The sequence below is a fragment of the Globicephala melas genome, chromosome 15, assembly GCF_963455315.2.
Source record: "Globicephala melas chromosome 15, mGloMel1.2, whole genome shotgun sequence".
Taxonomy (NCBI): Eukaryota; Metazoa; Chordata; class Mammalia; order Artiodactyla; family Delphinidae; genus Globicephala; species Globicephala melas.
The window spans coordinates 49,337,907-49,363,420 of record NC_083328.1 but is presented as its reverse complement, the minus strand read 5'-3'; the positions used below and the strand labels follow the sequence as shown (position 1 = coordinate 49,363,420).

Genomic DNA, 25,514 nt, shown 5'->3' with positions numbered 1-25,514 from the left:
TGATAGAAAAAGCAAAGCTAGAGATTGGAGAGTTATTGGTATTTGTGTGTTTATTTCCTTTTAGATGAGAAGGTTTGAGCATGTGTTGAGGAATTGGACAAGTAGCCAGTGGAGAGGGAAAACAGAGACCATAGTCATGGTAGGAGGCAGGTATAAGGGGTTAACTGGTCCATGTGGCAGGGGAAAGTTTCTCCCAAGATGGGCGGGAAGGAAGAAAGTTTGGGTGATGATCCAAAGAAAACTTAAGGAGTTTGGGAGGAAACTTGTGGGAGTTCTCATCAGATGTTCTCAATTTTCCCAGGGAAGTAGGTGGGAAGGTCATCTTTGAGAGTGAAGGGGCAGGGGAGGCAATGGACCTGGAGAATTGAAGGTGGTGAGGAAGGCTGTGGTGGTGAATTCCAGGACCGGGAGGATGTTGTGGGTGATAAAAAGGGTTGCAGCTAGGCACCGAGCCCAGGTACCAAGGTCCCCCTTCTCTCTTTACTCTGCCCCAGCCCCCTTTGGCTCCCATGCTGACAAGGGCCAGGAGGGCCTTTACACGCTCAGAGATTTATTGAAAGGAGGGGAGATAGTAAAAGGGAAAAACTCAGAATTGCTTTCAAATAATGAGGGAAGATTTTACAGAAGAGGAGAGAGTTTAGAAGAAGCCTGATCTGAGAACACACAGAAAGTTCAAGGAATAATAAGGGGCCTCTTTGGAAACACATCCCTTAGTTTTGGGGGGAAGGAGAGAAACGATTATTATTCAGTAGATTGCCTGGATTCCTCTTTTTGCTCCATTGTACCACTGCCAGAAATTGACTTGTAATACAGTTCAGCCAACCTTATCACTTTTTACCTCTGATAAACAATGGATCAGGGCTTTTTTAGGTTACATGTGTTTTTTAAACCATCAGCATTATGCCCTATGAATATTTTCATAGCAATATATATACATTGAATGCCAGAGCATTAAACCAAATGTGGGGCCCTTCTAAGCATGGCTCCCTACGCAACTGTATGAGTCGTATACTCAAGATATTGGTCCTGAGCTTCCCTGGTGGCGCAGTGGTTAAGGATCCGCCTGCCAATGGAGGGGACATGGGTTTGAGCCCTGGTCCGGGAAGATCCCACATGCCACGGAGCACCTAAGCCCGTGTGCCACCACTACTGAGCTTGCACTCTAGAACCCGCGAGCCACAACTACCTAAGCCCACACGCCTAGAGCTCGTGCTCCGCAACAAGAGAAGCCACCACAATGAGAAGCCTGTGCACCACAACAAAGAGTAGCCCCCGCTCACTGCAATTAGAGAAAACCCGCATGCAGCAACAAAGATCCAACTCAGACAACAATAACTAAATAAATTTATATATATAAAAAAAAGATATTGGTCCTGGAAATAATCCAAGGGCAGTAATACAAGTTGCAGAAACCTCACCAGCTTTCTCCATTCCTTACCTCTCACTACTGAGCTTTAGTTTTGGATACTTGGTCTAAACCCTGGGCCAGGTTCTCCTTTAACTCTCCTTGTAAAAAAAAAAAAAAAAAAAAAGGAACCAGCCCAGTGCACCACTGTTAATGATCTGCTGCTCTGTGACTCCTCTGGGAACCTGGACTGGGAGCTGGGAATGGAATGGTATGACGGACAGAGCTGGGCATGGGTCAACCTGGGAGCCATGTCCCAGTATGGATCATGCATTGGCTCCTAAGTAATTTTTAATTCTTGCCCAGAAGTGACTTTCTTATAGAACCGCCTATGAGGTGTCATCTTCTTGGTTCTTTTAAAACAAAAAATTGGCAGCCAAGGCAGGCTATTCAAGTTGGGACAGTCTTGAGGGGAGAGAGGGAAAAGCCCACTTTGCCATTGGGCATAAGCTTCCAATGGAAAGTACGTGTCCAATTTGTGATGATATTCACAGTAGAAACCCCCCCCCCCACTTCTCTGCTTTCTGATGGATGGTATTCTAAGCCCTGACTATAAAGTTTTGTCTTCAGTGACTAACAGTTTGGTAAATCTCATCTAACTTAAAAGATTTGGAGTGGAGGGAAGAGTTCTCCATCCTTGAGGGAGTTTTTGTAGCTGCACTGGGAATTGTATCAGGATGTCCCATCAGAGTGACAATGAGGTGGGACTTGAGATTCATACAAGACCATGGGTTAGAAACCCTAAAGCCTGCTAAAAATTAGGTGCAAACAACTATGCAGGTTCAGAATAAGTAGGTCAGAAGTTGAAGAGAAGAAGGAGACTTGGTGGAGAGGGGCAGCCCAACCCAGAAAGGTGCTGGAAGGTTCGGGAGAACAGCATCTGGGGGAGTGGTGGAAACTAAGAGAGTGGGACAAGTAGGAGGACAGAGCCAAAAAGCCAGCTATATAAAAGCTTTGGTTACCAAGGCAACTAGTTCAGCATTTTCTTCTCTTTCCTCTAAGGTACGTGGAGTGTAGTTGCCAAGCAGAGGTGGTGCCTGTTGGCTGAAGTGGGCCTGGTAGGAGGCAGAGCAAGAGGAGGCTCTATAGAAAAGAGTGTAGAAACATACGAGTATCAGCATAAGCGAGTGTAGAAACCTATACCCGTGTAGTCCTCGACATTCTGTTGTTCTGAAGAGGAAATCTCTGCATTTTCTATTTTTGGTCTGATAAATAAGCTCTTCCAGGGTAAGGACTATTTATTCTGTTCTTGTCCTTCTATTCTAGAACATATGACACCATTATCAAGCCCTCATTCTCTACCCCTTATTTTGAGGGGGTATGATTGAGGCATAGTTTGGGTACAGTAAAATACAAAATTTGAAGGCTATAGTTGTTGAATCTCTATGTCTCTATATACCTGTCTAACCACCACCTGGATCAAGATAGAGAACATTTCTATTCCTCCATAAAGTTCACCCGTTCCTATCAATACCTACCCCTCTTAAACCAGAGGGAGCTGCTGTTCTGACTTCTAACCCTATGCAGTAGTTCTTCCTGTCCTTCAACTTCATACATATTACTTTTATCCTCTGTATGCTCAGCCCAGTAATGTGAATGCTGTATGTGGGCTTGGTTGAATCATAGAAAAAACTAATAGCTTAATCAAAAGAGCTATGGAAACACGGTGATGTTACTAAGGGACTGTGATTTTTACCAGTTAGACATCTTGTAATCTAGAGAAAGTGGCTTTCTTTTTTTTTTTGGCTGCGCTGCATGACTTGTAGGATTTTAGTTCCCAACCAGGGATTGAACCCAGGCCACGGCAGTGAAAGCACCGAGTCCTAACCACTGGACAGCCAGGGAATTCCAGGATGCCAAGGTGGGACAAGAGGAAAAAACACCAGGGGAAAAGAACAAAGATCATAAAGTGAGAATGCACGTATGAAAGATTAGGTATTCTGAAGAAAAGCACTTCAAGTGAGTGGAGGAAATTAGCAACAGCAAGGCGCCTTAATGAGGTAAACGACTGTCTGCTTTTCGTACACATTTGTAAGCCTTGCAAGAGCAAGGCCTCAAAAGATTGGGTAAAGACTCAGAATTGTTTCTCTCCACGGAAATCTTTAGTAAAAGGCGAAAGAGTTATACGATCTGAAGAGAAACCAGAGTATGCAAGTGGCTTTCTGAATCTCAGTTTCCACATCTGTAAAGTGAGGGCCATAATTCTTTTTTATGTGCCTCAAAGGTAAATTCTGCATGAATCAAATACTTAAGGCAGACTATTTGGCATTTGGGGTTACGGTATCTTTTGGAGAGCATTAATTTAGATGTTACATAAAAGCATATATAAACTGTAAGATGCATTACAAAATATGATATTAAAGTATTAAGGTGTCCAATGATTGTAATCCTGGATATTTCTATCTGTGGATGCCTCTATGGAACTTGGGTTTCTCCTCAGTCATTCCAGTGGTGTATGTCTGAGTGCAATGTGGTTATTGCATGAAGTCTTCACTCTTCTGGAACCTTCTGTTACATGCCTCTGGTCTTTACAAAGTGATCATTAACTTCCAGGTGGCCTCCCATTCTGACTCCGGCAATGGGCCAATTTCTTGATTCTATCTCACAATGTAACTTCCAAAGTAAATGTCTATTAAGCCTTTGTGTAAACATTCCAGGCCTGTAGCAAAATCAACTGAACATAAATCACCCACCGAAAAGGGTTTAGGAAAATGTGTAAGTTTGAAAAATGAAGCAGTACAGTACAGTTTCATTGTGGATCTCTGGCCTCAGTTACCTCAACTAAGATTTCTCTGGTCTACATCACAGTTCATCCTCAGAGGTGGTGGTTTTCAGTTACTCCAAAGGGCTTTGCCCAAATATAGAGAAAACAAGCCCTCTGCATATAAAGACACCAAGATGCCTATTTGGAAATGGGCTTAACCGACCTTCTAAATAAAAGCCAGAATCTACCATGTCCTCGTCACTGACTGTATCTTTTCCACATTTAGAGGGTTTGGCTTTAGAAATCCAAGAGAGTGATTGTGATAAGTTTGTTTTCCTTCAGTATTCTTTCTTTATTTAGAAATGGATGGTGGATGAAAGTTTTTGCTTTTAGAAATTGATTTTGGATTTCTTTCCTTCGGGAAGAAGGGTAATAAGATGAAATGAAAGCCCTGCCTGGAGGGATGAAGGGGAGCAAAGGGAGGGTATTTGATGAAGTTAAAGAACTTGACTTGAGACTTGTCTTGGGGGGCTCAGGTGTGCATTATATCTTTCAAGCGTAAACTTGTCAACTTGACAATAGTTACTGCAAACTTTACTTTTTCCGAAACTATGACCCAGAAAGCATATTTGTGGCGCTACTCCTGTGCAGAGGAATCAACCTATTTGAAGATAGTCATTTTCAAATAGGTTATCACATTTTCACAGTAGAGCATTTCATCTCAGAGAACATTTTCTTTTCCACATACCTAGCAGGCTCTGAAGCAATATCATGGCTTCTCTTTGTGTCTTACCAAATAAAATATATTGTCAACCTTACTCTCTCTCCCTGTTGAAAAGAAATGTAGAAGAAAAGACTCACCAAAAGGGAATTTTGATATTATGTAAGGATGTTGTAGAGTTTGATAAGCTTTGGGTTGAGTTACCAGGAAAGATCACACCGTATCCTTCTCCAGAAGATAATTCAGGAGATGTTCTTGGCTGAGTTCATTTGGCTTTGGTTCTGTCTGGATGCACAAGAGAGTCAAAGTACTCTAAGACTTGCGTTGTTTCCCTGTAGTCACCTATGTCCCTGCCCGGCTCATATTCCTTTGCCCAAGCCAGGAGGTCACTTGCAGTTGGCTCTAGTATATGCACTCTAAGCCTGAGTGCATCTGGTCCTGCAAGGCTGCTTCTCCTAGGCATGGAACAGGCTGGAAGTCTTCACTGCTTCACTTCATAGCCCCAGAATTGCCCTTGACAATGAGGGATGGAGTTAGCGGATGAACTCCCCAGCTACATCCTCCCTCAGAGGGACAGTTCTGAGGTGTGTTGTGTGTTCTAGAAAGTCACTCACAGGGACCCTGGTGGGATTGTGCCTGGTTGACCACAGTGGTAACCTGCTCATAGCACACCCTTCATTGCTTCCTTCGCTTTCCTGCTTCTGCTGGTTCTTCACCTCCCGTGTATTTGCATGCAAATATGTTTCTCATGGTCTGTTTCTGAGAGAACCCAAACTAAGACAATACCTGACCTCCTCGCTTAAGGAATTGCTTAGGCCAGGCATGGAATCTGACGAGTCTTTATGACATCAGCTGTAATATTTAAATAAGAAAATAATAATAATTTATTTAGCATTCACTATGTGCCAGGCATAGTTCCACATGTTACTCTCTCTATATATATCTATATCTATGAGGTGTGTATGCTTACCATCCCCATTTTGCAGATAAGAAAGTAGAGGCATGGTGATTTGCTCAGTATCACAAAGCCAGTAAGTTTCCAGCCAGGATTCAAACTCAGGCATCTGCAGCCAACATTCCTAACTACTAAGCCGTCCTGCCTACTCCTTTGAGAATCAAATAAAATAATGGACATGAAGGTTACTAAAAAAAAAAAGTTCTCTGCAAATGAGAGGGATGATTATAACTAAAACCTACCCAATCTTACCCTTTTACTACTCTTGTGTGTTGAGGGGATTTCAGCAAAAGCAGAGGCTGGCACCAAGTCTGCCCTGCTCACCGAGAGCCGCTTACAGATGAGTTGAACTCAGTTTAAAAGGATAATAGATTCCATTTCCTAATTACTGTTTGTTGGAGTGATTGTAAAGACATCCATTGTCAAGATTAGGGAGGTTTCATTGCAGTGGATCATGGGAGGCACTGGGGCAGCTAATACATTGAGGTGCATTAAGAATTATATCACCACCAAAAGATAATCTTGCTGCAGATGAGATTGCTTTGGGCATGTGTTCCAGTGTAGGTGCCAAAAATGCCAAGACTTGGAGAAAGGAGAGGAGAAAGTAGAGCTACTTCCTCTATATGCTTTGCTGCTTGGAAGAGACAAAAATAGCAGGAAATGCTCATTTCTTCTCCTGGGATCTTTCAGGGACCTCCTATCTGAACAGAACGGTTGAATTTTGCTTGGGTAAGGGATGACTTGCCAGAAGATGAAAAGCACAAGTACAGTCCTTCTCTGCTGCTCCGGAGCAGCTGCTGGGTACAGCGTAGTGAGAGATGGTGTAAAAAAGGTGTGGGGACAGGTGTGGCTCCAGCTTCACGGCTGAAAGCATCCCTGGAGGGCAGCTCCAGCAGAGCAGTTGGGAGTCAGAATCCTGAAAAAAGCAGAAACAAAGAGGCATTCTGCTTTTTCTTTACTATCTTCAATGAGGCTGTTTTTAGAGGGGCATAAAGGTAGTCATGATTTCACAGGCAAATTGGAAGGGACCTAATCTCCACCAGGCCTGGGAAAAACTGTCTAGATATTACAAAGGCACAGAGCTGGGGAAAAGAAATTCAGGATCCTGAATGTTTCCATGGACTTCAAAGTATAAGTGGTGGGGTACAGTTGACAATGGAGTTGACCTCTGTTCCCTTGGTGCTTCGGTGGACTGTCTCAGGACTTGGCACACTGCCGCCCTTCCAAAGCAGATGGGGGAATAAACACCATTAGCACACTGATAAGTGTTTGTTTTCCTTTGGCATTAGGGCTAAGAAAAATAAAGTGGGGAGGGTATCAGGTCCTGAAGTAAGCCTTTAAAAGGTTTCCCTTTTTGATTTTTTTTATGATTGTCTATTTATAACAGCAACAGTCACAAAGAAAAAAAAAAAAACTTTAATTACCCTGGAACACATTTTGCCAGAATTGCATTTAAGTACTTTTTATTTATGAGCAAGACGCATTATCTTTTATGATGTCTTTAAACCAGTGAGGGGAAGTTGTGGGTATAAACCAAGGTGTTCTGTGGCCTGTTGTCTTTTTTTGAATCCCTGGAAAGGATCACCAAGAAGGATGCTCCAGATAACTTCATCTGCCAGGCAGTTTGCACGAGACGAAAGAGGCCTTTCTGAAGTCCATTAAAGATGATTCATTACTATTGGTCATACACGTTTGTGTTTTATTGCTTAAATGTATAAATCATACATTGGCAACTAATTGTATCTACCACACTATTTTAGGCCCTGGGAGGACTAGAGAGGTACAAGATGTGATTATTATTCCCAAGGAAAGTCCAGTTCAATTAGGGAGACAAGATGGCCATGTGTGTGATAGTTAGAGACAACACCAAAGCATATGATTAAGCAGCAAGTTGCGAATTACAGGCTGTGAGTGCTGTAATTCTCTTAGCGGTGACACAAGAGGTGTTGTGGAAGCAGCAAAGCTTGAGACAGATCTTGAAGGACTGGGGCAGTTGGAACAAGTTGAGGAGGTGTGGAGAGGTCATTCTGGGTTAGGAGAATGGCATGCATGAAAAGCACGGAGGTGAGAACGCACATGAATGTCTATGACACCTCAAACAGAGCAGACTGCTAGATTGGAGGGTTTGGGCAAATGAGTGAGCAGTAAGATGAAAGAAAACAGAGCCAGAGAGAGGAGACAGGCTGTTCTAAAATCACGCATTCATCTTCCTCTCAGTTCTGTTACAAATCCATGTTAGATCATTCTGTTTTGTCCATTTGCTTACTGTCATTTTTTAAAGGCATAATCTGTGTATATAGCACGGTGCTGGGAGACATGGTCTGTCTTAGTTTGCGTTTCCCCAGGGGCAGACCCTGATACAAGAAGTCCAGGGCAAGTCATTTATTTGGGAGGTGATCCTAGGAAACTCTAGAGGCGGGTAGAAAAGTGAGACAGGGAGGTAAAAGAAGGCCATAAGGGGTGCGTTATCAAGATATTTACCAATGTGGGCAGCTGGAGCTTGATTCCACTGGGGAGCAATGGAACTCAGTATAGGATGTGCCTCAGATGGTCCTGCCTGAGGGGTGAGGGAGTTGGGGTATTTATCCACCAATCCCCTTCAGTCACTGGTCAAGGGCTGCTTTTGAGGGCATTAACTCCCGAACACTTTAAAAAAAAATTATTTTATATTGGAGTATATGGTTGCTTCCATGTCTTGGCTATTGTAAACAGTGCTGCAGTGAACACTGGGGTGCATGTATCCTTTCGAACCATATTTTTCTCTGGATATATGCCCAAGAGTGGGATTGCTGGATCATATGATAGAATTCGGTAAAGTGGAAGGATACAAAATTAATACACAGAAATCCCTAACACTTTTGTGCCAGAAAAAGTCCACAAGCAGAAGTTGCAGGTGTTTGCAGTAGGCAATTTTGGTGCTAATATGTCAGTATTTTTAGCCTGGAAGTTGGAGATCATGCATTTTAGGCACCTTGGGCTGCTATAATAAAATACTGTAAACTGGGTGGCCTACAAACAACAGACAATCTGAGGATGGATGTCTGAGATCAGGGTGCAGCATGGTCAGGTTCTGAAAGCCCTCTTTCAGGTTGCAGACTGCTGACTTCTTGTTGTGTACTCCCATGGTGGGAAGAGGATGAGAGAGTTCTCTGCCATCCCTTTTATATCGGCACTAACCCTATTCCTGAGGGTTCCACCCTCATGACCTAGTTATCTCCCAAAGGCCCCACCCCCAAATATCATCACAATGGGCTTAGGGTTTCAACATATGAATTTGGGGAGGTCACAGATGTTCAGTCCATTGCACTGTGCTTCACATCCTCAAATGAAGGTCAAGTCACCCTGGGACCAAAGTCCTTGACTAGCGGTTATTTACCTTCTCCCATTACTTCCCATGTGTTACCATGGTCTGCTCTGATGCAGAGCAAACTTTGGAAGGACAGCTGTACAGTTTGGGATGTGGAAGCATGAGGGAGAGTTTTAGTTATAGTAAGACTCTACCTGGGTTGGTTTCCTTCTAGTTCAAGGAGTTTCCAACACAGATGTGAGAGAGATTAATAAATATGATAATGGCTCAAATTTGAAGGATCCAGAACAATGATTCTGGGTTGGACCCTGGGTTTTTAGTGGAGAATATGTGTCAGTGAACTGAACCCATATTTTAGTTTTCATGGGAAAACTCAGATGGCCTCATTAAAAATCAGAAAACAAAATATCCACCCACCATCCATCCTTCCCCCAACACACATCCCTTCCCCTGCCCTCCATGACACGTAGCATTTCCACAAGCTACTTGGGAAATATAAATACATTCAGGGGTTTAGCTCAGTAATTTATTTTCTCTCCATCTGCAGCAACACTTTATGCCAGTCGTGTTATGATCCAGTGGGAGAGAGATCAGTTAAAGAGAAACCACAGTAGAGAAAGCATTTAAGAACAACATTCTTCCTTACTAAATTTTAATTTTTAAAATTTGCTTTGGGTTGTGTTCAGTTAATAAAGAGAAGAAAAGAAATAAGGAAGGAAAACCAAAAAACATTTTGTTTTTCCATATGCCTTTGTGGAATTCTGGAATCGAAAGAAATCCTGAAAGGCCATTTTAATGGTCTTAACTTTCTGTCAATATTTGTTGAGTTGAACTAAAGTTATATTTCATATGAGGGATAGAAGACTTACAGAGAGATTAAAGCTCCCTCAATAAACTGGTATTGTCTGTCCATCCATCCATCCATCCATCCATGCATCTTCTTACCATTAGAAAATTCTTTTATTCCAAGTGTTGTCAATGTCAATTCTTTTTCAGTACATGAAAAGGAAAAAGAATCTTTCTTTATTACAAGACAGATTTTAGAGCAGGAAGACGATTTCTGCCGAAATCGATTCCTGCCGAAACCTGCATCAGTGTGAGTTAGATTAATTAATTACAGCATCTCTCTCTGATAAGGGTTTGTGTCTGGGTATCTCAGGCTAGCTTTTTCCCCTGGATAATTTTCACTCCCCCTTTGTAATCTAACTGGTACTTTTACTACCTGTAAGGTCAGAGGGTTTTTTTTGTTTTTTGTTTCTTTAAATATTTTGACATAAATGAACAATTTTGGGAGTGCACATGAATGACCTGAAAGATGTAAAAGATGACTTAAAAATGGAAAGTCATGCTCATAGATAAGAAGAAAATGAGAGAAGGATGCCAATTCTTCTTTAATTTATAAATTTTATGTAATCCCAATAACAAGAAGATTATTTATTAAAACTAAGCAGCTGATTCTAAAATTTATTTAGAAAGGTAAATAATTAATAATGACATTCTAGAAAATAAAAATAATGAGGGGTGACTATTAAATTTTATAAAAACTCATTAATTAAGGCAGTATGGTACATGTGTATGAATAAGAAAACATCATTGGAACAGAATAGGAACTCCAGAAATAGACGCTAATACACATAAGAATTTAAAATAAGATGAAGGTTGTATCTAAAGTCAGTGAAGAAAGATTATTCAATGAATTAGGTTAGGACAACTAAATAGCACATCACACCTTACAGTATGATAAGTTCCAAATGAATAAAATAGTTAGATGTTAAAAAAGAAACCATAAAAGTATAAGAAAATGCAAAAATTATAACTATAGAAGGGGGAAAGTCTAATGGTGACAGAAAACCTGTAAGACATAAAATCAAAGATTGATTAAAAATAAAGTATTTGTAGCCAGTAAAAATCACCAACATCAAAGTTAAAGAGAAATGACAAACTGGGAAAAATACTGTAATTTTGTCAAAGTGTTAGTTTCTGTATGCTATGAAGAAGGCACACAAACCAACGAGAAAATGACTATCAACTAAATAATGAACACAGGATGGTTTACACAAAGGGAAATTGATAAGAAAAGATCATTTACTTTGCTTATAAAAAGAGAAATGCAAAGTAAAGCTAAACTAAGCTAAGATACAATTTCACCTGTCAAATTGGCAAGACTTGAAAGTTGGTAATGCCTGGTGTTGCCAATGGTGTAGGTGAATGCAGACCTTCAAGTATAGTGGCACATAATGTAAATGGTAGGGGTCAGCACACCACAGCCTGTGAGTGAAATCCAGCCTGATGCCTGTTTTTGTACTGCCCATGAGCTAAAAACCGTTCACATTTTTAAATAGTTGAAAAAACATCAAAAGAATAATATTGTGTGTCATGTAAAAATTATATAGAATTCAAGTTCCATGTCCTCAAATAAAATGTTATTGGAACTAAGTCATGCTGATTTCTTTGGTTGTTCTATGGTTGCTCTTGTGCTCCAATGGCAGATTTGAGTAGTAGCAACAGAGACTGTCTGAACTGTACAGCTGAAAATATTTACTTTTACTTTTTCTATAGAAAAAAATTTCTGAGCCCTGCCCTACAACTTGGCAATATCTATCAAAATTGTAAGTCCCCTTTGACCCAGTGAATTGACAGCTAGGAACTTATTCTGTAGACGCACTTTCATATGTGTAAAATGACACATGTCCAGGATACTTCATTACAACATTGGTTGGTAAAAGTTTGGAAATGAACTAAATGTATATCAGTAAGGGACTGGCTGTGTAATTATAGTACATCCACATAGTGAAATACTATGCAGTTATAAAAAAGAATCTACATACCAAAATGGAATAATCTCTAAAATACATTAGAATTTTTAACCATGTGATTATCTTATCTGTTCAAAAAAGGTTTTGAAAAATTTCCTTCCCTTCTCCCATTCAGTTATTCTCTATCTCAATTCCTGGTAATATTTTCTTCATACTATGTCTCCATCTGAAATTTTTGTTCCTGTTTATTTCTCTAGTATCCTTCCTAGACTAAAGACTCTTCAAGACTGGTGACTTTGTCTGTATTGCTGACTGTCCCAGTGACAGCACCTGAGCCCTATGGAATGAAGCACCATCTCCCCGTCGCTTAAGAGGCAAGGATGTGGGGGGTGGAATGCATATATATGGGCAGGGGGCTCCCTTAGGAAAGAGGGACACCACTCAGAGTCCATGCAGGATTCTGACAGTGGGAGTCATAATTCTATAATCTTTGAACCCTCCAATAAATCCAGTCTTTTGCTACCACCATTATCACAACTGGAGACCAAAGATGCAGTGAGAGAAAAACCAACAGTCAGCAAGTGAAATAAACCAAAGACCTTGCTGTTTCACGTGTAGCTCCTGGTGTTAGATATTCTAATGTGCAGTGTAGTTTGCAACAGAGGAAAATTAGAAATAATCCGAGTGTCCACTGACAGATCCATGGTTGGGAAAATGCTGGAGTACCTTGCAGATATTAGAAGGAAGAAGAAAGGCCACTATAAATTGACTTGGAAAGATGACCAAGAGATATAAAGTCAAGAAAGCAAGTTATAAAATAGTTTGTGTGATATGACCCTGCTTTTTAAAATGTTATACCTAAGAAAAATTAAAAACAATGGAGAAGGCCACTCTGTTGGCACTGGTTGTTTCTGGGGGCCTGTGAGAAGAGGAAATTTCACGTTTTATGTTGCATATTTATGTAATGCTTGAATGTTATTAATGTTTATAAATTTCTTGTGGAATTAGAAAGAATAAATGAATCTGTATTTGTATTTAGCTCTGTGTATAAATGTCTGAATTCCTGACATGGGAACCTTATAATAAGGAATACACATAACTTATCTAGAGAGCCCAGCAAAGAATAAATGACAGGAAACTAAGGTCTGGAATCTGGAAAGCAAGGGTGCCCATCAGGATTCCTGAAATATGACTCTTGGGAGCTAGAAGAGTATATTCTTTTGACATTGGCTCCCTAAAAAGAAATTGAACAGGACTGGAGATGTGGGAAAGAAGGATGGTTGTCAGAATAGAGGGGCCCTAATGTTGAAATAATAATCCAAAGACTAAAGTGGCTCCAGGATGGAGTTGAGGAGACATGTCCATATACCACCCCCTATAAACACCTGCTGTCTTTGTTATTATGTCCTGCTCTTGTTTTCTTAATTTTTCCTGATGCAGCTGAGACAACAAGACAGGGTGGTCCAGGGCTGGGAGTGGAGACACCTGGATTCCAGTCCTTCCTCTCCCCTGGACTTGCCCTGGGACTTCGGGTTGTCCACAACCTTCCTCATTTCCTCAGTTTCCCATCCCCAGCAAGGGACTGACCATGTCCTCGTGGTCTCAGATGACAGTGTGTATATCATGGGATATGGATTTTTCTTAGACAAATGTTTGCTATAAAAGTGTGTGTGGATTGACATATATACACTAATATGTATAAAATGGATAACTAATAAGAACCTGCTGTGTAAAAAATAAACAAAATTCTAAAGTTCAAAAAAAAGTGTGTGTATCTCTTTAATCTTAATTTTTTTCTGGCATCCTATCCAGAACTTTCTATTGTATTTCCCCTTTGCATCTTCACTCTGAGGGTCATCATGCAATGGTAGGGCTGGAGGATGACATAGAAACCATCTGGCTCAAGTCCATCTGTTTCCAAATGAAACCCAGGGAAAACTGAATGTCTTGGTCTGGACAATTCTCCAACTTCAAGCTGCACAGGAATCACCTGGAGAACTTGTTAAAACACAGATCCTGATACAGTAGGTGAAGGGTGGGCCTGAGATACTGCATTTCTAACAAGCTCCCAGGAGATACTGATGCTGCTGTTCCTAGCCCGAACTTGGGAAACCAAGAGTACCGGATACAGAGCTTCTCAGAGGCAGAGGATGACCTTGGCCCAAATTCCCCCACTCACTGTCTAGTGCTGTTTCCTACAGGGGACATAATTATTAATCCATTTGTTGCAAGACCTAAAGCTGTCATCTATCTGAGAAATTTGTGTCAGAATCACTTGGGGGAACTTTAAAATTTGGGGGCATCTGGGCCTCTCTCCCAGAGTTTCCACTTGGTTACTACAGGCTGAAATCTGGGACTTAGTATTTTTATAAGACCCCCTGATTATTTTGACTTATTCAGCTCATGACCAACTTTTGGAAACCACTGTCTAAGTCATTTAGGAATATTGAATTATATCTGGTCTGATCTGAGTTTTCAACTTTATTTTAACTTGTTATTTTGTTAGTGCTTATTGAGTCCCTATATATTTCTTATCACTTCCTTAACCACTGAGAAGAGCAATGTACAAAAAAAAAAATAAGGAAAAAAGAAGGAAGGATAGAGTATGTTAACTCTCATGAAACTAGAAGGATAAAAAAGAAAATATAGGAAAATGATAGAGGAGAATACAAAAGTCGAATAAGAGACTCTCAATCTTATAAAAGTCATGAAAAAATAATATACTAAGCTAAGTATGCACATAAATGTTAAGTGCAGCCACATAAAAACAATTCAGAATTTACCATCTATGGGTAAAGAGATGGCAAGACTGTGAATAACTTATATACAGTGGAACACATCATATTCACATTTACCTTATGTAAAGTTGCCTCTACAGGCTTAATAGAAAGGAGGGGGTTAGAGAAAAAGAACTGTAAAGTGTGGACAGTTTTGTCCACTGTTCCCTTAAAGGAGCAAGGGATGCTGAGTCAGTCAGACCCACTTCCCTTGCACCACTCATAGTATAAGCAGCTTGTAATGCTGAGACTGATTGTTAGGTTTGAAGATAAACTCGAGCCAGTTTCGTCAGTGATCTGTTTGTATAACAAAGGAAATACTAACTGTATAAAAAAGAAAATAAAAAAAATTCCCTTTGATCAAAAAAAAAAAAGAAAAGAAAAATCACATACATTTATGACTGTGAATACAGAAATACACACAGCCACCCATGTCCAACTCATACATATCCTGGGTCTGGGGGTGAGTCGTTAGAGAAGATATATTTTAGACTGAAAAGACCCTTGGAAAACCTTTTCTAGAAATGCATTTACTGCCACCTCCATTCTCCTTGTGTATTTGGATTAAGACAACCTAAGTATCATCTTAGAGTAAAGAACACCTAGATTTTATTCTAAAAACCTATGTTCCAAAGTTTTCTGAATGTTTACTCCTGTTAACTTCGGGCAGATTTTCTCTTTTTTGTCTTGTTTTTTGACTCTTGTGACAACCAAACAATAGTGGGATTTGCTCTCTCACCATCAACATCCACATCACAATCTGGTTGGGGAAATAATTCAAGAGCAGCCAACTGCTGGAGGAGCCACGTGAGCCAGGGAGGCTGCACCGCAAAAAGGAATGCTCACGTTTTGTGTGTTCTCTCAGTCCTCTATGGCTCTCTACTGTTGCTTCCTCTAAGGTGCCCACAACAAGGATGGATGAACCTATCTTCACGCAAGCACAGTTCAGAGGCATATCTTTTCCAAGCTTCTCAGAAAGAGTTGTGCTTTGTTCTAGCATTTGACCTCCAGCAACAAGAGACTTTTTCATTTTTTATCAGCATTTAATTGCAATCACTGCTGTTTTATGACCTGACAAAGGCCTTCATCTCCACGGTTTGGTCATTGTTTCCTGCTCTTTGGTGGGGCTTGATGGTCACCTTCCTTCCCAATGTTCACAGAGGTGTTAGCCCAGATGAATTTTCTAGCCTACAACTGGGTGGGGCAGTGGCTGAATCACGTGAGTTGAGTTTTGACATTTAATAAGACATGAGTTATCTTTGAACAATATATCCCTGCCACTAGCCTACTGTAGGCAACTGAGAACATGCTCTGCTTGCATAATGACATCTCAGTAATGGAAAGAAAGGGTGATTATTCAGAAGCATTGGCATCTAGGGGAAAATCTGGAAAGCGCCAGGTCTTAGCCTGTCGTCACTTTTATTCTGCCTCATTGAGAACCCATGGTCTGCCAGATGATGGGAGGTTGATGATATGGAAAGTAAAAGATGAGGCACCAGGGTGATTGGTAGTGGCCTCATTCTCTTTAGCTAACAATGGGCTATCCTTTTTATTTATCATATAAAATGATTTGGTGGCAATCAAAGTACAAATAAAAATGTTCAAGGCTCAGATGAAACAAGTTTGGATGCTTGTCACCTCCAATAACTGTCTTAAGAGAATGGAACTGTCAACATATTTAAGAAACTAATTTATTTTTCTGGCAAGAAATAAAAGCAATGATCCTAGACTCCCAGGATTCTCAGGGTTTTCTCGAGCATTTAATATACTGTTCTCCACAGTTCTTATTTATTTCATGTGTATTCGCCTTGACTCCCAGATAGACTCTGTATTTCCCAAAGGTAAAAAGCAGGTCTTTATGTTTTGTTTCTTTTCTCCTTACACACAGCATGGAACATAGTTCCTAGCATACGATAGAAACTGAATAAATCCTTGCTATTGCTAATAATAGCTATACTTAGGGGCCTCAACTATGTGCTAGTTATTAATCTGGGTGCTTTACATAATAGTTCATTTAATTCTCACCCAATCCCTGAGATGGATATATGGTATCTCTTCTGAGACTATGGGAAGGATGTTAATACTTGCATAATGGCAAAGGCCAAAAGCAAAATTTGAACCCTCGTGATTTTGGACCTTTTCCCTGCGCCATGTTATATAGATTGCACCATGTTGATAAGCCTTGTTCTGGGTCTGAGATGTGTCTTCTTCAAGCAGACCCTGGCCATCAGGGTCTGGCCTCAGATCCTTCTTGACTCAGTAGGTGGATGACATACTGAGAAACATGTAAGTGGAAGCCTGGTGTGAGCAAAGAGAGGGTGTATTCTGCGGTGATGCTCTTGAATTATTTTTGTATTTTTGATCATTTCTCCTGGTTTTGGATTTGGTATAAGCCCATGTATTTATCTTTGGATTAACCAGGATAAAACCCAAGAGCTGATCGAAACCCTGCTGTATTTGCCTTTCTTAAAAGTAGTCCAGCTGGAAGTTGTGAGAAAGAATTATTGGGAGAGAGGTCCAGGAGATGAGGGTCAGCTTATCCTGTTGAACCTAATGGTGAGAATCAGTCACTGCTTGACTCTTGTTTCATCTTAGTGTGAATTAGGATAAAGGCACTACTTCATCAAGATCTATCTCTATTAGCTGGAAAATTCTTGCAGTTTACTAATTTTATTAGAACTGCCCAAGGCCTAATGTTCCTTCTCAACATAGCACTCCTGGCAGCTTCCACTAACCAACTGGAGTTGGCATATGTGATAAAAATTATTTGTGATCCCTGATTTAGAGGTTTTTGTTTTCTTCTTTCTAATGTGTCTTTCTTTTCTAGTTGCAAAACAAAACACCAGAAAAAGATGTGCTTCATTTTGGTTGAAGCCATAGGTATTCCCTTGGGAGGATCCTTAGTTGTTGGTCTGGTTTCTTACCAAATCCAGCTGGAAACTCAGGCATAGAATGTTTCCTATCTAGTTGCCTCTTTCTTTCAACCAATAGTGATATAGTGGGTAGGGAGTTGGGAGATAGATTCAGCTCTCTCTTGCTGTTATTTAGAATGAGAGCCCAAAGACTTTTGGTGGGAATAGATGGTCATGGGTAAGTTGAAAATTCTGTATGCCATCTTAAAACCTGGTGGCAGCTTTCCTGAATTTTTCTGAAAGTGACACAAAGGGAACTCAAATGTCATCATATGAGAGAGATATACTTTTGAGGGAAAATATACAACTTAAATGATCTGGAATATTCCAGAATATTTGTGGTAGATTGATTGCAAATATGTCTCCAATTTTCTATCACTTTCTATATCCATACCATTGACAATGTGATCTTTCAGCTCACTTCATCAATAGGTGGAATCTTTCCCATGCCCCCTTGAACCTGGGCCAGCCTCATGACTGTGCTTTGGCCAATAGAATGGCATCCAAGGGACGATGTGCCCATTCTGATTCTAGGCCTTGGAGGCCTCATATGCTTCTGCTTGCTCTCTTCTGCCCTTGCCATGTGAAAAAGCCTGGAATATCCTTTAGTAGGAGGTAGAACAGAAATGAGCCATCCCAGCTGAAGGCATCCTCGACCAGCCAGTCCCCAGCCAATCCAGGAACATGGGTGAACTCAACTGAAATCAGTTAAGCCTGGCATGAATCCCCAGCATCTGGGGATGCTGATGCTACTCATCAGCAATAATAAATTGTTGCATCTTAAGCCACTAAAATTTAGGTTAGTTATGCAGCAAGTGCTAACTGATACATATTCTGATTCTAAAGATTGTTTTAATGGATAATTTACATAGTATGCCTAGAGGCACTGGCTTTGGCATCTAGCAGATATTTAATAAATATCAATTCTTGTTTTCGTATTCCTTCCCTAAAGGTATGTACTCCCAGACTGGAGTTTGCAGGTTTCAGCCAGAAGATAGAATAGCAACTTGATAGTCATATCACATAGGTTTACATGAGTTACCATATCTCATAACAGTCACTAGAGATAGGGAGTAGTTTTTTCCTAGGCTAGACAGACTAATATTTCTTTCTTGCCTTAGAAAGAGACTTCAAACATTTAAAAACACACCCCTGAACTACTGCCAATAAATGATACTATTTCTGGGTTTATGTAATTTGGGGGAGCAAAACTGTCAAAATATGGAAAATACTGTTAGGAAAATTGAGAGTCCTGAGTCTGTGTGACTTTGTGCAAGTCACCACCTTTTTCTGGGCCTCAGTTTCCTCATCTCTAAATTGGGAAAGCTGGCCTTCCAACATGACTTCCAGCTCTGACCATCCACAACTCTTCTGGCGGCAACAGAGTGAAGTTAGGAACAGAAGATCCACAGCCAGATTACTTAACACTGAAACCTGGCCCTGATGCTTTCTAGTTATGTGCCCTTGGACATATTAGTGCCTTAGTTTCTTTATCTGAAAATGGGGCTGCCACATGGCATGGTTGTGAGGATTACATGATATAACCCATGTTAACTGCTGAGAACAGTGCCTGGCACACAGAATGTGCTTAACAAAAGTTAAAAAAAAGTTATTATTTCATTTGGCATAGGGTCATGTCTTATGCAACTGCACTTTCATGGGATTTAAACGATGAAAGTTCAAATGGCGAACGGACATCAACCCAACAGATAAAACTGACACGTTTCTGAAATTCACCCCCACACAAATGAATCTTAACTGTGCTCCAGTTTTTATATTCATCATTCAAAAGGATATTCTCTCACCTAGTTGGGTGTGGCATCTTATATAAGTGAAATTTTTGGCTTTAGCTCTGAGCTTTTTGTTTTCTCTCTCTGTTGCTGCTACCCTGTGGCAACAAGCAAGGGGCAGTTTAATGCAGAATTAAGAGGGTAGGGTGCTAATTCTGGCTCTGCCACTTACTAGCTTGCTTTGTTCTTTAATTACTCTGTCCCTCCATTTTCTTGTATGGAAGATGTGAGTAATAATAGTGCCTGCCTCTTAGGTTTATTGTAAGCATGATACATTTAGAAAAGTACCTGACACTCAGTAGGCTCTTAATAAATACTGTGGATTAGTATATTATTATATTCTGCTCCATTTGAATTGTTTTAAAGCAAGCATTAGGGGTCCAGATTTTGTCCAGAAGAATATCTTTTGAAATGAATCAGGATAGGTAAGTATAGGGATGCTATTGCTGACCCACCCAGATCTCCTTTGCCAGGCTGGTGTTCCCATATCCCACGTGCTATGAGCATTAGCTATTAATGGCTTACAGCTGCCTCTTTCTCTGGAGAATTGCCATTGGCCAAATGGGAGTTGCCTAGCCTAGAATTGCCTGGGAAGTTAAGCAACTCTTCTGCCCCTGGGTGTGGCCCACAGCCAATGCTTGACTGATGCAGGGGCACAAAAGGACCTTTGCCTCAAAAAGGGCAGGGGGCAAGTCTGTGGAGCAATCCATGCTCCAGAGCTCCCAGTGGGGTAAGACTGAGGCCAGACTTCAGCTGAGGCCACACCCTAATTCTGCTTCCCTTTCCCTGTCCGGCTTCCCTTACTCTCTTTTATCTTCCTCAATAAATTACTTCCACGTGAATGTTCATCTTGGGCCTGGAAGGAAGGAGGAAGAAAGAAGTGAAGCATGAGCATTGCAGAGATTTTGAGACATTACAGTTGGACTTTCTGGGAAGGAAAACACCTCAAGTAGGTGTGGTTTTGATTCTCTCCAAGTCTTTGTTTAGGAGAAGAGGCTGGAGGGACTTAATAGAAGTTGGGAAAACAATAGGACCTCAGGTAATGGATATATGAACCGGGCTCTGTGCTACTGAGGTCTGTGCACAGCTCTGAATGACCCATATGAACCTAGACACAGATTTTGCTAGACCATGTTACTACTACAATGATTAATACCAAGTAGACCTAGAGTCTTCCAGGACCCAAGATAAACTCCATCCTAAATTCCATGCTGACTTCTTTTGACTCAGGCTCAAGGCCTGGCTTGCAAATACAACTCTCTATATTCTCTGGAAATTAAGAGTTTACCTCAGTGAGACATAGGTATGTTTCTTGAGGGAACAATCATTGACACCACTGTGGTAGATGAGATACATGGCCACTCAAAGCTTACTTCTCAGAAGCAATTAATTAAGTGGATGCCCAGCAAATGAATAGCGGTCCTTATGACTCTTTGGCTAGAAAAAAAAGAGAGGTGTGTTATTTCATGAGTGAATTGGCAACTGTTAAGTCCTGGGAACTTTGAAGGCTTCACCTGGCCTGAGAGAAGCCTTCCTTCTCAAGGATTCTAAATCACTATTTTGTTGCTACTGCTCTGGAACTGTCAGCACGTGACTTGAGTTAGACTCGGGAATTTTCCCAGGTCAGTGGGAAAGGCCATATTTTCTCACGTAAGAAAGTGATGGTGCTTTTGTCCAGCCTTTGAGGCTGAGCAGTACTCTGCATGGACTGTACTCCTTCAGAAAAGACAGGTGGAGAAGACTTACTTTGGGCCAAGGTCGCTGGTTTTTTTCTAGGTAGGCTTGATTCGGACATCTTGACTTTTCAGGAAAGAGCCATACAGCAAACTCAGGGACATGAAATTTGAAATTGGTTTTGGACCATGTCAGTTGCCTTTTCATAAGGTGGCAAGCACAAAACAGAGAGTTCAAGGAATATATAAAGAGAAACCTTCTCATATAAAATCTAGAAAGGAGTATGAGGATATCAGCTCCAAAGAGAGACCTTGAGAAGAGAACATACCATAAAAGAAAGGTTAGGAAACCAAAGCCAATTGTTTGACCAGAAAATCTTTGTCTCTGCTTAGTTTTTGGTTCTGCTCTTGGAGAGGCTATGTTTAAGTTTTTCTTTTTCTTCAGGGAATCCTTGGTGGGCAGAGTCTACTCTTCCAAGGCCTGAGGCAGGATGGAGTGGGGTGCACACTAGGTCTTTTGATTTTGATTTCACTTGCAGCTGTGGGGATAGATTTCATGCTTCCTTCCTGCTCTTTCCCATGAGGCATACAATTGAATGCGTGGCTCAGCCAGAGAGGCACAATAAATACTTGCTGGTGAGCATAATGGAGGGGACGCTAATGGTAGCAAGGTGTGTGCACACCGCCACGTTGCCTCTCACAGGTGGCATCAATGTGGTCCTGCCCCAGCACCTGTGGAAGATTTCATGGCACTGTCTGAGCCATGCTCCCTACCTGAGCTTCCCGTGCAGCTGCTCCTTCCAGAGCTCTTCATTTCCAAGAAAAGGAATCACTCTTTCTCCTAACAAGCATGCAGACAGAGGAGGGAATTAAGGAGACAAGGAGAAACCACCCAGCAAGAGGACTTGAAGAGTATGCAGGGGAGAGTGGGGGTAAGGAAAAATGTGTCAAACAATATTGCGTCAGTTCTATAACTTTCCACTGATCCATATGTGGATTTGTATTAGCACTCATGTCTTACAATCCAAGACAAGAGCCAGACAAAAAGTCTTGGACTTAATAAATCCAGGAGAGAGGTTTGTTTATCAAGGTCTCTCACTGTTTGAAAACTCAACATCTGTCAAAGATTTGTAGGGCTTTGCCCCCCACACTTTGGGCAGGTGCTTCTGGTCTTATGACACTGGTGAGTGGATTTTAAAGAAACATTTGGTGAGAAGATCCAAGGTCATCTCTATCCATTGCCACTGCCTTTTCTTCCCATCAGGACCCCTCATGTCTCTCTTGGGCTGTCATAGGGTTTCCAAATGGGTCTCTTTGCCTCCCATCACATCCACACTCATCTCGGTCCTCTACACAGCAAGTCTGTCTTTCCAAAGCCTAACTTAAAGATCTTAAAAACTCATTAAAACTCTCCAAACTTCTTAGTAGGATCTTCAAATTCTAGATCATTTTGTTTCTTCCAGTCTAATTTTTTTTTGCCACTACTCTCCCTAAGGTGTTTGGCTTTTTTTTTTCTTGTATATTTAAATGTAAATAATTTTACAGAAGTATAATGTAAGTGTAGAAAAAAATGTGTGCTATTTGATGAATTCTTATAAAAATTTTATGCCCATGAAATTAGCAACCAGATCATGAAACAGAATACAACCAGCACCCAAAACCCCTCAAGGTCCTTCCCAGTCACTATCCCTGCAGGGGTAACCATTGTCCTGACATAAAATCCCATAGATTAGTTTTGCCTTTTTTGTGAACTTTACATAGATGTAATTACAGAGTATGTATTTTACCATGTCAGTTAACATTGTGTTTGTTTCATCCATATGTACATGTGGTTGAAGTTGATTCATATTTGTAACTGTATAATATTCCACTGAAGGATATTTATTTAACCAGTCTACACTTGATGAACATTTGGGTTGCTTATAACTTTTGGCGATTATGAATAGTGTGGTTATGACAAGTTCTTATAAACAATACCCCAAAAGTGCTAAGTGTAAAGGGAAAAGTTGGTAAATTGGCTGTTAAGCCTTTCAAAAGACACTTTTGAGAGAGAAAGGGAAACCCATACACTGGAAGATATATACTATATATATATATATATATTATATAGAATATATACCTGGGTAAAGGACTCATATATTTAATATATAAAGAGCTTCTATACATCAGTAAAGAAAAGGCAAATGACTCAGTAGTAAACTAGGCAGAAGACTTGAGATTTGAGTAGGCACTTCACGAAAGAGTATACCCAAATGACCAGTGGCCCTAAACACATGAAGGGGTGTGCAGGCATTCCTTTTCAGCTTTACTAATCTCTTCACTTCCCCCACTAGGTCATACACTTTCCTATTTCAGTATCTTTGCACAGGCTTTTCCAGCTACCTGGGATATCTTTATCTCCTTTTCCACCTACTTTTCCTTTAAAGACAACATCCTCTCCTTCCTGAGACCTTTCCTGATTCGACTAGGTAGAATTAATCATTACTTCTTTGGAATTCCAATGTTTGATTTCCTAGAAGTGAGGTGTTTAACTAATATGTCTTTGCACCCTCTGCACATAGCATTGCACTTGGTGTATAACAGATTACAATCTCTTTTGAGATTGTCTAACTTTCCCCTCAAACGTCCAGATAGAATCTAAAAGCCAATGAGGTATATGTGCTAACAAAACCTTCCTGTGTTGAACATGGGAGTGTTTATTAGCCAATACAAAAGTTACTTCATAGGGAAAAATGCTGGCCTATTTCCCAAATCATAGCTCACCTTTAATGAATAGTGTCATCTTTAATGAATAATATCACCACAAGCCTGCGGACAGAAACCTAGTGCTCTATAGATGAAATTGCATGTTAAGATACATACTAATAAGTAGGTCTGAAAAACAGCATTGCCTTCCGCAAAGGTAACTGAAGTGAGTGACTGGAGTCTTGTTGTAGGTCAATAACATTTATTTCACACCTAAGGGAGCTCAACAATGGTATCAGCCTCCACTTAAAGTCAAAGGGCTACATGGTACAGTGGTGAGAGGGAGGAGAGAGTTTTTTGCCCTTGTATGATGACTCAGCCAACATTTCTGACTACACCAATTTTCTTTTGTCATCTCATTTCCTGGAACCTCTCGTTTTCACCTGCTCATGCTTTTATATGGTTCTAACCTCCCCAATCCCCATTACATGCCCCCCATTAGCTTGTTTCCAGCCTCATTGAATTTCTTCAATTCCAGCTGTGTTCTTTCACTGTTCTCAATTATTTTCCTTTCAGCCAGATGGTAAGAAAAAAGCTTTTCTCTCTCTCTCTCTTTCCCTCTGTCCCTCCGTTTCTAAGGGGGAAGATCTGTTCTTTATGAAACTTTGTATCCCTGGCTAGATAAGCTTAGTGCCTTATACATAGTGAATTCTCAATAAATATTTGTTGAATCAGTGGTTTGGCAATTTCTTACTAAATTGGGGAGAGTTGCTGACCCCTAACCCTCCCAAAGACATTAGCATTTCAAAATGAGATGCTTATTAGTTCAAACAAATTTCCAAATTATGCAACTTCAGGTGGTAAGAAAAATAAATGTAAATGTTTAAGAAAACAGGTGGGGGAAGAGATTCTGAGGCAGAGAAGGCAACTTTTTCTTGGAATTTGACCCTGGGTCGTTAGGTTGATTCTTTAGACACAGTGTTCTCCCTTTCTTTTGCTTTGGTACTTTATTCTCTAAATCAATAATACACACCTTTTAAAAGTATCAGAGTCTCTCTTTAACATTAACAAAACTTACATACCTAAGAGTATTAAAATTGATGAATCTAAAGTGACCAACATTTACCCTAAATTGAATGTTATGTAATAAAGTGAATTTTAGTTACACAACATCCATATGCATTTGTCATTCTTGGTATATATTTGTATGAGGCATATCATTAATGTAGTCTACAGACAAAGGATGGTGTGGAAATGAATAAGTGAGTCCTTGTCAATAACTACAAGGACTCCTGGACCACTGTTGTAAAAGCCACACCTTCCCTCTCCCCAGTGGCTTTCAGAACACACAGAGCAATTGTTTGTAAACACATATTGAATATTAACTGGCCACTACCTACTATTATAAGGGAGGAAATGCTGACTTCATGAACTTTTATTTATGGCTTGTCTTAAGTTGTGTTTCCTAGAAGCAGAGCCTGAGACAGGGATTTGGGGAAAAGTTATTTATTGAGGAAGAAAGGGAAAGGAAGAAGCAGGACAGGAAATGGGAAAAAACACAGCAAAGACAAGTATTCAGGTAGAGTCTAGCTTCAGTCTGATCCAGCAAGGAGCTCTGGTGTGTGAATGGCACTGCCGAGAGTTTGTTTTACGTGAAAGCTGGGCTTTTGCCCTCACGCACAGTCCGTCATTGTCTATGGAATGCCTCAAGGGGACTGTAAACTCCCTACAGGTAAGGGCAGATGCCCAAGGGCAGTCCTCCAGAGAAGATGCAGGCATGAGCCCTTAGCAGCCTGAACCACACAGCAAGTGGGGATGAACAGAACTGG

General features: G+C 40.6%; 1 non-coding gene across 1 annotated transcript; it reads right to left on the bottom strand.

Moving 5' to 3' along the window:
* Window positions 1-3,439: 3,439 nt before the first annotated feature.
* Window positions 3,440-3,555, bottom strand: LOC115861665 (U5 spliceosomal RNA). The gene has a single exon (XR_004042851.1). It is a non-coding gene; the product is annotated as a U5 spliceosomal RNA (small nuclear RNA).
* Between the last annotated feature and the right edge of the window lie 21,959 nt (window positions 3,556-25,514).